The sequence below is a fragment of the Pongo abelii genome, chromosome 3, assembly GCF_028885655.2.
Source record: "Pongo abelii isolate AG06213 chromosome 3, NHGRI_mPonAbe1-v2.0_pri, whole genome shotgun sequence".
NCBI classification, from domain to species: Eukaryota; Metazoa; Chordata; class Mammalia; order Primates; family Hominidae; genus Pongo; species Pongo abelii.
The window spans coordinates 146,193,610-146,208,465 of NC_071988.2; positions in this window are offsets into that span (position 1 = coordinate 146,193,610).

Genomic DNA, 14,856 nt, shown 5'->3' on the forward strand with positions numbered 1-14,856 from the left:
AGATGCGGAGCGTGACTGTACCTAGATGTGAGAGGTGAGAGAAGCAAGGCAGTTCTGGAATGCATTCCTTACCTAGTTTTTAACAGCATAAATTTGCAAAAGAATGTGGAGGCAGGCATTTTATTGTCAAAAACTTTTTGAAAGAAACACTAGTTTTTGTAAAGTTAAATAGTTAATATTTTTCCTGAAGGACCTCTCAGAGTCTTTAATATGACAACATGCATTATAATTTTCTAAGAGAGTAGAATAACTTGTGGCAATTACTAAGCCTAGTGTAACATAAACATTTATTTTAGATTTATTGACACAATTTGGAAACAAAGTTCAGTAAATGTTACTTTGGAGTTTTAAGCCTAAGTGCCTGGGAGAGTAAGGTGTACAGTGGAAGCTCTTTTATTGATTCAACTAGGATGTATATTTGGTTTTCTAATCAAAATATTTGGTTGGTTAATTATTTAAAATTTTAGTCACAAAACAAAAACGTGCATCTCTTCACCAATTTCATAAGAACAAAGCTTTTCTACTAAGAAGAGTTCCCAGATGCAGTTCCTTGTCCTCTTTCATGCTTATGCCTCCCTCATACAGTATCATCTACAATATTAAATTTCAGTTTCTTTAAAGTAGAATGAAACACTGTTAATTCTCAGAGGAGTCCAGGAGATAACTCACGGTTGGATAGGGAAATTGATGGTTTTCAGTTTGGATATACTGAATTTTAGAATTTTTAGAATTGCACGTAGAGATTTTTAGCTGGTATTTGGAAATGCATAAATTGCCTTTCCCTGTGAGAATTAATGGCAATTACAATACTTGGTTTAACTCTATGTATGTATGTGTATAAGAGTGTCTGTTTTTTCTTTATCTCCCTACAGAAGTATGTTAATAAAGATAGTCACCAAATCTAATAAAATTACATGGTTTAATTTATTGTAACCGCTATCATCACAATAAACATTACTTTCTTCAGATATAAAGTTTACATTTAGATAAAAAATTACACAGATGCGTTGGTTCTTGTCTCCAAGAATGACAGGGAAACCCCAACAAGTACTGCGCTAATGACAACACATACTTCTTGTTGAAAACCACAGTTATGAGGAGTTAGATATGTAGATGTGTCCATAATATTCACAGATTTTAAAATTTTGGCAGTGAGCAGTGGCTGAAACCTAAAATCCCAGCACTTTGGGAGGCTGAAGCAGGAGAATCACTTGAGGTTAGGAGTTCAAGGACAGCCTGGGCAACATAGCAGACCCCATCTCTACTAAAAATAAAATAAAATTAGCCAGGCATTGAGAGGTGATAATGTGCTGGCCACCCTCGCTCGCTCTGGGGGCCTCCTTGGCCTCCGCATCTGCTCTGGCTGTGCTTGAGGAGCACTTCAGCCCGTCGCTGCGCTGTGGGGGCCCCTCTCTGGGGCTGGCCGAGGCTGGAGCCAGCTCCCTCTGCTCGTGGAGAGGTGCGGAGGGAGAGACACGGGCAGGAGCTGGGGCTGCACCTGGCGCTCGCAGGCCTGCATGGGTTCTGGGTGGGTGCAGGCTCTGTGGCCACGCATGGCCGGCTGGGGCCTGCTGGGCTTGATGGGGGGGGATGAGCTCCCTCTAGGCTGCCAGAGTGCCTGGGCTAGGTGCCACAAAGTCCCGCGGCAAGTGCTGGTGAGAGGTGAAGCCGGCTGGGCTTCAGGTGAGAGGTGAAGCCAGCTGGGCTTCTGGGAGGGGTGGGGACTTGGGGAACTTTTCTGTCTAGCTAAAGGATTGTAAATGTACCAATCAGCACTCTGTGTCTAGCTAAAGGTTTGTAAATGCACCAATCAGCGCTCTGTGTCTAGCTAATCTACTGGGGACTTGGAGAACTTTTCTGTCTAGCTAAAGGATTGTAAACGCATTAATCAGCACTCTGTGTCTAGCTAAAGGTTTGTAACGCACCAATCAGCACTCTGTCAAAACGGACCAATCAGCTATCTGTAAAATGGACCAATCAGCAGGATGTGGGTGGGACCAGACAAGGGAATAAAAGCAGGCCACTTGGCCAGCAGTGGCAACCCGCCGGGGTTCCCTTCCACGCTTTATTCTTTTGCTTTTCCCAATAAATCTTGCTGCTGCTCACTCTGTGCTGCTGTAACACTCACCGCGAAGGTTTGCAGCTTCACTCCTGAAGCCACCGAGACCACAAACCCACCGGGAGGGACGGGAGGAACGAACAACTCTGGCCGCACCACCTTTATGAACTGTAACACTCACTGCGAAGATCTGCAGCTTCACTCTTGAGGCCAGTGAGACCACGAGCCCACCGGAAGGAACGAACAATTCCAGATACGCCGCCTTTAAGAGCTGTAACACTCACCGCAAAGGTCTGCAGCTTCACTCCTGAAGTCAGTGAGACCAGGAACCCGCCAGAAGGAAGAAACTCTGGACACATCTGAACATCTGAAGGAACAAACTCTGGACACACCATCTTTAAGAACTGTAACACTCACCGTGAGGGCCCACGGCTTCCGTCTTGAAGTCAGCGAGACCAAGAACCCACCAAATCCGGACGCACTTACACCACTGCATTCCAGCCTGGGCAACAGAGAGACAACTTGTCTCTAAAAAAACAAAAAATAGGAAAAAAAAAGAACATTGTATTCATTAACACACTTCCCTTGGATTATTTTTTAAAATATTAAGGTAGGCCACAGCCAGACATCATAAGAATTACAACATGAAAGTAAGTGGCCTAGCATGAAATTCCTAATACCAGGGGAGACCCCCTAAGTGTGGTTTTGCCCCAGACTAATGTAAGGAAAGAGCTCTGAGCTCTTCTAATAATGCAACACCCTGCTCCCTGTGTACCCCACAAACCACCGTGTATATGCCTCTTATGAAGAGAAGGATATGCTGGGGTGCTGTGTCCCATTAATGACCTTGATCTTGGGTACATTCATGTTATACTTATTGACTGATTTAATAACAAAGCTAAGTGAAAGTAATTCTTGTCAGTCTTTTAGCCACACTTAGACTTTGTGACCTAGTCTAGCTCAGTGGCTTAGGACTTGGAGCAATTTATGTATTTGCACATTACTTTAAGTATTTTGGGTAAGCTCACAACTTCTCCTTGAAGTTTTTTTTTTTCCTAAAAAGATAGATGTTGCTGTTTTACACATGGTACATTGTTAAAGAGCACATTTAAATATGAGCATTTTTATAGTGGTTACAACAATTAAGTTTGTAGTGGTGAGTAAAGATAACTGAATGGGATCTTTAGGAAATTTTTAATTAGGTTGCAGCAAACAAGTTATTAAGGAATTAAGAATTTTAACCTAATACAACAAGAAAGCCTAACACAATATTCCATTTGCCAAAATGGCATATTCACCAAGCATAAAGCATTTTTGTATTTAGTAGAATCTTTGGTCTAGAGAATTCTTTGACCTAGCATTTGGGAATTTTATGATACATAAGGACAGAGCTACTTTTCTTTTATAGCAAGATAGTATAACATAGGGATTTGTGACATCGGTTCTAAAGCTAGACTGCTGGTTCAATCTTGGCTTTTGGGCTCACTCACTATGTGCACTTCGGCAAATCACTGAAACCTCAGTACAGACCTGGGGTGTCTCATTTGTAAAATGATGAGGATAATAATATTTGCCCTATGGGACTACTATGAAGCTTAAATGAGTAGATAAACTTTCAGACCAAGTTACAAGTAAAAATAATTATAACTTTAATATGTAAAACATACTAAATTCTCCCAGAAGCAGAAACACAGGCAATTAAATCCTTTTCTGCTCATTAGAAGTAGTTTATAAGCAGGAGAAAACAGAATCAGGAAAGCAGAAATTCAAGACAGTGTAATCCCACCTAGGGGTGAGGAGTATGGCCAGGCAGTGAAACCCTAGCTGTCAGTTAACAAGGCTTCATACTGACGGACAATGCTGTGAATCAATGAGACAGAAGCAATCAGGCAAGTTATCAAGGAAGATTAGACATTTAGATAAGTAATAGATTCAAAATCAGATGAAAATTACGATGCTTTTGGTGAAAAAATAATTGTAAGATTCATGGGACCCCAAGAGTCAGATCAGAGTAACCAGGAGAAAAAGTGAAAGAAAAAAGTTCATAAGGTAAATTACTGCCATTCAAGATGCAGTGTGAATCTTATTTCTCAGGGAGATTTTTTTTCCTAACCACCAATCTAAAGCAGTAAGATATCATGACAGGTCGGATTATCAAATTAGACACATAAATCAGAGATCTTACCCAGTATCAAGTTAAAAAAATTCCAAAGATGAAAATAATCAAGAAGGATCAGGAAGCAGCAAGCTAGGAGAGGATCTTAAAACAACACCCCAGGCCCTTTCTTTCTGCGTTGTACACACTCTGGTTCAGGATAACAGGTGAGTTTTTTAAGTGAGGGATGTGGTCATCTAAGTTGCAACTGCATTTTATTGTATACTAATACAAAGTTAGTACTTATATGACATTTTTCAGGGAGCTATGCACCTTAAATCCAGTAATATCAAGCTTGTTTATCTCAAGCACTCCTCGCTCAGGGACATCCTGCTGAAAGTATTCTATAGAAGACTCTCTAGCTAGAAAATACTACTTGTTTATTTACCTGGTGGTCTATCATTAGCATATGTCCAAGATTAGACTGATCCCGTGTGTCTTCTTTCTTTCCTGCGATGATTCTGCTGCCTAACTCCTTCCTTTCCAAGAAGTTACCATGTGATATAGTTTGGCTCTGTGTCCCCACCCAAATCTCATCTCAAATTGTAATCCCTGTGTGTCAAGGGAGGGACCTGGTGGGAAATGTTTGAATCATGCGCAAGGTTTCTCCCATGCTGTTCTCATAATAGTAAGTTCTCATGAGATCTGATGGTTTTATAAAGGGCTCTTTCCCCTTAGCTGTCTTCTGTTCTCTCCTGCTGCCATGTAAAGAAGGTCCTTGCTTCCCCTTTGCCTTCCGCCATGATTGTAAGTTTGCTAAGATTTCCCCAGCCATATGGAACTGTGAGTCAATTAAACCTCTTTCCTTTATAAATTACCCAGTCTCAGGTAGTTCTTTATAGCAACGTGAAAATGGACGAATACACCATGTTTTAGTTTTCTACTTGGCCCACTGCATTTGTGTATTTGTTCATTTTCTATCCCTACTCCCTGCCTACCATCATCACTAAAAGGTAAGTTCTATATAAGTATTGCTGTTTTCTCAGCCCAAAACAAAAAATAGGGGCTCAATAATTACTTATCATCTTCATAGAACAGTGGTTAGTTTTTTTTGGGGGGGGGGTGGGGGAGAGTCTCGCTCTGCAGCCCAGGCTGGGGTGCAGTGGTGCAATCTCGGCTCACTGCAAGCTCCGCCTCCCGGGTTCATGCCATTCTCTTGCCACAGCCTCCTGAGTAGCTGGGACTACAGGCGCCCACCACCATGCCCGGCTAATTTTTTGTATTTTTAGTAGAGACGGGGTTTCACCGTGTTAGCCAGGATGGTCTCGATCTCCTGACTTCGTGATCCACCTGCCTCAGCCTCCCAAAGTGCTGGGATTACAGGTGTGAGCCACCGCGCCTGGCAAACAGTGGTTAGTTTTTAAGGATGAATTGAATTTTGGCATGTTAAGAAGGTGAAGATGGCATTCTAAGTCACAACAAACTGTGTACAAAAGATGCAAATAATAAAAGCATTTGAGTGGACTCCATCTGCTGGAATAGCTACAATTTTACTTTCTCTTAATCATGGCCTTTTGAGATTTCAAGACCCATCCCAAATAGCTATGAGTACCAAGTTTGTTCTTCTGTACCACAATAACTATCCTTTAAAACGTTGATGTTAAACTGAACTTTTGACTATACAATCTTAAGTCCATTTAAGATATTTAACACATTCTTAATTACAACAGTTTTAAAAGTTTAATGGAGCTATATATTATGTATATAGAGACCTTCTACATAGATGATTATGTCATATGTTTATTTAACACACTATTATTTAACAGATGAAAGACCAAATGCCAATTACTGTATGGAAGGTGAAGTTGAATGGATATTGCCTCCCAGATACAATATTAAAGCTAGGGTAATTTTGAAATAAAAAATGTTTACTCCATCCAAATTATCTCTAAATTAAAATATACAACACCATCTTGAAAGGCAATAGAGTATAGAATTTAAGAGCATAGGTTCTGGTGCTCCTTTTGGTAGTAGATACACTACAAGAGAGCGCAGGTTCTAGAATCAGACTGATTTAATTCAATCTCCACTTCACCATTTGCCTTTTAAAGTTGAATTAGTTCGCTCAACTCTCTATGCCCATTCAACATTCATTCAGGATGAAAAATTCTTCACAAACTAGAAATAGAAATACACTCTACATAATTAAGGGTATCTATAAAAGATCTACAACTAATGGTGAAAGACTACTTTCCCCCTAAATTTGGAAATAAGACAAAAATATCCATTCCCAAAACATATTCACCGTTATACTCAGGGATCTAGACAATGTAGTAAGGCTATGAAAAGGAGTAAAAGGCATGTAGATTGGAAAAGAAAACACACAAGTGCTTTTATTCACAGATTACATAATCACCTATGTAGACAATCTCTAAGAAATTACTGCATATCTATACACATATACACAAATTGTATTTCTGTATAATAGCAACAAAAATTGGAAAATAAAATTAAAAATACCATTTGCAAAAGCATCAGATAAAAACTTGAAATACTTAAGAATAAACTTAAAAAATATGTTCAAGAACTATACACTGACAACTATAAAACATTGCTGAGAGAAATAGAGATATATTGTTTTCATGGATCAGAAGATACAACATTCTTAAGAAGTCAAGTCTCCGCAGTTTATCTGTAGATTCAGTGAAATCTCAATCAAGATCCAAGGAGGCTATTTTTTTGTGTGGATATTAACAAAATGCCTGACAATTTACATAGAAGTGTAATGAATAGGAAAACCAAAATTGCTTTGAAAAAAAAATGTTGAAGGCTCATCTACTTGATATAAAAACTTACTGGAAAAGTAATCAAGATAGTGTGGTATGGACATAAGGATAGACATATAGACCAATGAAACAGAATATTGTCCATAAACAGATTTACATGTATGTGTTCAACTGATTTCCAACAAAAATGCCAAAGTAATTCAATGGGAAAAGGATAGTCTTTTTATCAAATGATCATTATATCTAAAATATATAATGATATTGTCATATTTACTAATAAGAAAATAGAATTTTGACCTAATTGAAAAATGGACAAAATGTTCAAACAGACTCTTTATCAAGTGTATAGATGGCAAATAAGCATGTGAAAAGAGGCTCAGCATCATTACAAAGTAGGAAGAAAAACAATTAAAAATCACAATAAGATTCAATTACATATTCACTAGAATGGTTAAAATTAAAAAAAGACTGAGAAGGAACTTTTGAACCAAACAAAGTTGTGTAGACTCATTTCTCCAGCCTCCTCTCCACTAAGAATGACTGTAAACTATTTACATCAGGTAAGATGCAGCCAAAGCAGAACTTTGAGATATGGTAAGAGGAAGGCAAACTAGTTTAGCAGCCTATGACTACAGAAACAACACAGAAGCAGGATGTCTTATGACCCCGACCCAACTGACAGAGGTGACCCATGTCTTGCTTTTACCAACCCCAACCTAGTAAGAGACAGCAGGTGGGCACCACCAGCAAGGGAGATTCATCCCCAGCTCCACTAACAAGAAGCAATCTGAAGAAGAGCTCTCCAAAAACAAAGCAAAGCAAGCAGAAAGAAGAAAATAATGAAAATAATAAATAGTAAAGATAAAAACAGAAATCAATGAAGTTGAAAGTAACAAATGAGGAAGTCAATAAAATAATGCTGTATCAGATATTCTGAAGGTCCTATTATAATCATTAAAAATTTGAATTCATGATTAAAAATCTCCTAAAGAAAATATTGTCAAGCCCAGATGGTTTAGCTGAAGAATGCTACCAATCATTCAAAGAGGAATTAACATCAATTTTATATGATCTCCTGAAGAAAATATGAGAGGAGGGAACACAGCTCAACTCATTTCATAAGGACATTAGTACCTTGATACCAAAACCAAAGATAGTACAAACAAAGAAAACTACATAACAATGTATCTCATGAACTTAGATGAAATTCCTCAACAAAAGATTAGCAAACCAAGTCTAACAATGTATTAAAAAATGTACATCATGACAAAGTGGGATTCATTCTAGATATACAAAGCACTGGACAAAACCCAACACCCATTCATAAAAAAACTCTTCAGTAAATTAGAAGGAGAGGGATATTACCTCAACCTGATGAAGAACATCTATAGAAAACCTACAGTCAACATCATACTTAATGGTGAAAGACTAAATATTTTTCCCTGAAAATTGGGAATTTTTAGACAAGAATGTCCATCCCCATTGCTCTTATTTAATGTGGCACTGTAACAATTAGCCACTGCAGTGAGGTAAGAAAAAAAGATGAAAGACATACAGAGAGAAAAGGAATAAATAATGTGACTCCTATTTTCAGATGGAATGATTGTCTACACAGAAAATCCCCAAAAATCTAGCAAAAAATAAAATGGAAACATTTAATGTTTAAAATCAAAACAAAAAATACTAAAAATGACTGTGAAAATTTAATTAAAACAAATTTAAAATTGCTACAACAAAAGTTAAATATTTAGATATACATATAACATTACAGGATCCATATATAAAAAATTATAAAATGGTAATAAAAGGAATCAAAGACCTAAATAAATGGAGATACATATTGTATTCCTGGGTTGAGAACATCAACAAAATCTTTACTATGTTAGTTCTCTTTAAGTTGATCTACATGTTTATGCAATTTCTATCAAAATCTCAGAAAAGTTTTGAATAAACTTAGAAAAGCCTATTTTAAAGGCACATGACCTAGAACAGCTGAAACAATCTTGGAAACAAAATGGAAAGTTTCACCCCTGCTCCATATTAAAGCTTACTGCATAGCTACTCTATCAAGACAGGGTGGTACTGATAGAGGGATAGACACACAGATCAATGGAACAAAATAGAGAACTCAGAAATAGACCCACAAAAATACGCTCAACTGATTTTTGACAAAGGTGCAAAAACAAATTAGTGAAGGATTGACTTTTCACCAAATGGTGCTAGAGCAATTGAACACCCATCATATTTCATATTTTAGCAAAAATATGAACTCAGCCTAAACCTCATACCTTATACAAAAAGTAATTCAAAATGGATCATGGACTTAAATGTAAGGTGTAAAAACTGTAAAACATTTGGAAAAAAAGGGTAAAAATCTTTGGGGTCCTGGACTAGGCAAAGAGTTCTTATATATGACACAAAAAACATAAGCCATTATAGAAAAAATGATAAATTGAACCACATCTTTTTGCTCTGCGAAAGACTAGGTGAAGTAAATAAAAAGACGAGAGACAAAATAAAAAGACAAAACAGAAAATATTTGCAAACTATGCATTTGATGAACAACTAGTATCTATAATATATAAAGAACTTTCAAAACTTAACAGTATAAACAAACCAACAAAACAACCCAATTGCAAAGTGAAAAAGATACAAACATTTCACTGAGGAGCATACATAGATGGCAAATAGACTTATGAAGAAGTGTTCAATACCATTAATCATTAGGAAAATACAAATTAAAACTATAACAAGATATCACTATACACTTATGAGAATGGCAGAAATAGAATATTATGACAGCACTAAATGCTGGCAAGGATATGAAGAAACTGGAGCACTTACAGATTGCCAGTGAAAATATAAAGTGGTACAGCCACTCGTGAAAAGTTCATTTCTTATTTTCTTTTCTTTCTCCCTTCCCTTCCCTTCTCTTCCCTTCCATTCCCTTCCCTTCCCTTTCCTTCCCTTCCCTTCCCTTTCTCCCTCCCCTCCCCTCCCCTTCCTTTCCTTTCCTTCTCTTTCTTTCTCTATTTTTTTTTTTTTTCGAGATCGAGTCTTCTTCTGTCGCCCACGCTGGAGTGCAATGGTGCAATCTCGGCTTGCTGCAACCTCTGCCTCCCGGGTTCAAGTAATTGTCCTGCCTCAGCCTCCTGAGTAGCTGGGATTACAGGCATGTGCCACCAAGCCCGGCTAATTTTTGTATTTATATTTTCGCCATGTTGGCCAGGGCAGGAGGTGTCAAAATCTTGACCTCAAGTGATCCACCCTCCTTGGCCTCCCAAATTGCTGGGATTACAGGTGTGAGCCACTGTGCCCAGCCACATTTCTTGTTTTCTTAAATAGTCAGTATCCTGTTCCATTAAAGTAGCTCAATAGGCCAGGTGTAGTGGCTCATGTCTGTAATCCTAGCACTTTGGGAGGCGAGGAAGGAGGATCACTTGAGTGCAAGAGTTCAAGAGCAGCCCAGGCAACATAGCGAGCCCTATCTCTCTTAAAAAAAAAAAAAAAAAAAAAAAAAAGTCCGAAAAAAGAAAAACAGTAAAAGCAAAATTGAAAAGTTCATTTCTTATAAAACTAAACATGCAATTATCATGTGACCCAATATTTACACTCTTGAACGTTTGTCCCAGAAAAGTAACTTACGTTCACATAAAAACTTACATGCAAATGTTGATAGCAGCTTTATTTATAATAGCTCAAAACTGGAAACAGATCACATGTCCATCAATGGTGACAACCATTGATTTCATTTAATAGATTTATCTTTTAAGAGATGTCATATAAGTGAAATGATACAATAAATAGGCGATTGTGCCTGGCTTATTTTACTTAGCGTCATGCTTTTGGGATGCATCCATGTTGTAGCATGTATGAGTAGCATGGCTTTTCAATCCTGAGTAGTATTCTGCATTCCACTGTAAGCTTATACCACAATTTGTTCATCCATTCACAAGTTCATAGCTGTGATACATACATACTGTGGAATACTACTCAGCAACATAAAAATACACCACCATTGATACACAAAACTTGGGTAAATCTCAAGGGAGTTCAGGGTAAAAAAGTCAATCTCAAAAGGTTACATACTCTGTTATTCCACTTATGTAACTTTTTTAAATGATAAAATTATAAAAATAGAGACTAGATTAGTGGTTGCCAGGAGAAAGGAATGAAGGGGTTGGGTAGGAAGGTGGGTGAGGTTATAAAAAGGGCAACAAGAAGGCTCCTTGTAGTTAAGGAACTGTTTTTATTTCGACTATTGTGTAGAGACAGGAACCTACATATGTGATAACATTTAATAGAACTATGTATTAGTTATACAAACACACACACACTTCACAAATGAGTACAAGTAAAACTGGGGAAATCTAAATAAGATGAGTGGATATTCTCAATGTTAACATACTGGCTATGATGTTCTATAGTTTTGCAAGTTGTCACCATGGGAGAAAACTAGATAAAGGGTATATAGGATCTATGGGATCTCTTTGTATTATTTCTTATGATTGCATGTGAATCTATGATCATCTAAATTAAAATTTCAACTAAAAAGACTGACAATATCAAGTGTGTGTGAAAATGTGGAGAAACAAAAAATCTCGGGCATTCCTGGTGAGAATGCAAGATGGTACACCCATTTTTGAAAAGGTTTTGTTAGTTTCTTATGAATTTTAACTATACACCTAGCAACTCAGGAATCCCCCTCCTAGATATTACTCAAGACAAATGAAATCACATATTGATATAAATATCTAAACGCAAATGCTTACAGAAGCTTCTTTCATACTAGCCAACAACTGGAAACAACTCAAATGCTATGAACTTGTGAATGGATAAACAAATTGTGGTATAAGCTTACAGTGGAATACAGAATACTACTCAGGATTAAAAAGCTATGCTACTCATACATACTAAAAGATGGATGCATTCCAAAAGCATTATGCTAAGTAAAATAAGCCAGGCATAATCAACTACTTATTATATCATTTCACTTATATGACATCTCTAAAAAAATAAAACTATTAAGAAATGAAACCAATGGTTGTCAGAGGCTGGGGATAAGAGGAGAAAATTGATTAGGTTGGCACAAAAAGTAACTGCGGTTTTTTTTTTTACTTTTACTGGAAAGAACTGCAATTACTTTTGCACCAACCTAATGAGAACCATTACTTAAGGTAAAGAGGATCTAAATCAATGAAGGATTTAACAACTTCATTGATTGGAAGAGTAAAGATATTAATAGAAACAAATCAATTCACCCAACACCACATTTATCTGTAGATTCAGTGCAATCCTAATCAAAATTTCAGATTAAAAAAATAATTAAGAAGACTATTATAAAGTTTTATGGAAAGCAGAAGGCCAAAAGAAAAAAAAAAGCCAAGGCAACCTTGAGGGAAAAAGTGGGAGAATTTATACTATCAGATATTAAACTTATTATAAAGCTACAGTGATTAAGTGGATATAATATTGGCTCAAGGAAGGACAAAAAGACTGACCTATATAAGAGTACCTGATTTATAACAAAGTTACCACTAAAATACAGTGACAGATAACTGCTCAATAAATAATGCTGGATTAACTTGATAATTAAGAAAAGTATAACTATTTGAACAGAAAAGAATATCATCATGACCTTGGGATAGGCAATTTTTATACAATAGGACACAAAAAGCATAACTACTAAAAAATACCAGATTAAATAAGAATCTTTGTTTATAAAAATGCGTCATTATGAGAGTGAAATGGCAAAGCACAGAATCTAAGAAGACATTTGCATTGCATACGCTATAAAATGACTTAAATCCAAAATATAAAAGAATTTCCACAAGCCAAGAAACTCAAGGGGAAAAAAATGTGCAAACTTCTCGACAAGATAGGATATCCAAATGGACAAAAATCATATGTAACAGTGGCTGATTCATTAGTCATCTGGGAAATGCAAATTCAAACCTCAATGTAATGCTAGTATAGAACCAAACAGAATTAAGAGAAGAAAAAGAGGAAAATGAAATACCAAATGTTGGTAAAGATGTAGAGCAATAGAGAGTAAAAATTAATAAAACCACTTGAGAAAACTGCTGGGCACTAGCTATTAAAGCTCATCATACACATACCCTAAAATCCAGTAATTTTGTTCATATTATTAAAAAGAAATGTATGCACACGGATACCAAATATATGTACAAAACTATTAATTGCAGTATTCTTAAGACCCCCAAACCGGAAAGAATCCAAATGTCCATAGTAGTAAAATGTATTTTAAAAAGTATGGTATATCCACCCAGTGGAATACTGTGCAACAATTCAAAAAGGACAAACAAAACAGTATAAATGAATTTCACAAACATAATGTTAAGGGAAAGAAACAAGCACAGAAAGGACATATTGTTTGATTCAATTTATGTAAAGTTAAAAAGAAACAGTTAATACTAATGGTAATCAAAGTCAGAAGAGTGGTTTTATTTCTTGGGGGTAATGTCTGGAAATGGCAAGGTAGGTTTCTGAGATTATAGTTATAGCCAACATCTTGATCCAGGTGATAAATAGATTTGTTCAATTTGTAAAAATTTATAGCACAGCAACTTAGGATTTGTGTATTTTCCTAAATATCCATGTTAGAGTTCAACGTAAGTTTACAAATGAAATGGGAGTAACAGACATACCCGTTAAAATGTAACATCAATTCTACCAGGATATACCATTATCAGTGTTCACACATATAGAACAATAATGAGTAAAAAATATAGGCACAGAGGGGTCTTCTAAACATTACAAATATATTCTTCTAATACAGCCCTCAGAACTTAGCTAAATTTTGCCAGTGTGGCAATAATGGTGTGAATTTAAGAGTAGAAATGTAAACATGCAGTAAATTTCAAATAATTTTATTGTAAAATTGGCTAATTATAATTTTACTATAACAGCAAGACTGGTAAGCAGAGGCTATATCTTGAAAATAAGATTAGCACAAATATTTGCACAATAAATGAATTTTTCCCAGAAATTCTACAACATAATCCTCAGGGTGTATCTCATCACTACTACATTCAGCTCTTCCTATCTGTGGATTCCGCATCTACAGATTCTCCCAATCACGGATGGAAAATACAATATTGGAGAGATGCAGAATCTGTAAATACAAGAGGCCAACTGTGGGACTTGAGCATACAAAGATTTTAGTACCCACCTGGGTTCCTGGAACCAATCCACCCAGGATACAGTGGGACGACTGTAGTTGTAATCCTTCCAACTGCTAGGGCAAAGGAGTGAAAACATTAATTATCACCAAGTTCTCACAGTGTATTTCCTTGGACCATTAGCTAGAAAACTCCATGTAAGTTTATTTAGCTACCGGTCTGTTTTTAAATTCTTCTATGTATACCATACATTTGTGTTTAAACACATTGTTATATTATTAATTTTTTAGAATAAGATTTATATTAATTCAACAAATTTATAAAAAATATAACTGCAGAACACTACAATTTTCATGAAATTACAGAACAGAAGATATCTTGTTGGACTTTTTAGAAACCTCTCTTTGGAGTAATAGGATAGTCATTCATTAGTAAACATAGGGAGATTGTTTCCAGGACTCCTCTTGGATACCAAAATCCTCAGACACTCCTGTCCCTTACGAAATGGCACAGCACTTATATATAACCTACGCATATGCTCTGTATACTTTAAATCATCTCTAGATTACTTACAATACCTAATACAATGCCTACACGTCACTTCATTCAGGTGGACGCAGGTAGTACTTGGCACATAGCAAATTTGTTTTTCAGAACTTTAGAATTTTTTTTCTGAATATTTTATCTGAGATTGGTTGCATCCAGGGATGTGGAACCCACAGATTCAAAAAGCCATTTGTGTGTGTGTATACATACAGCATGTGTATGCTGTGT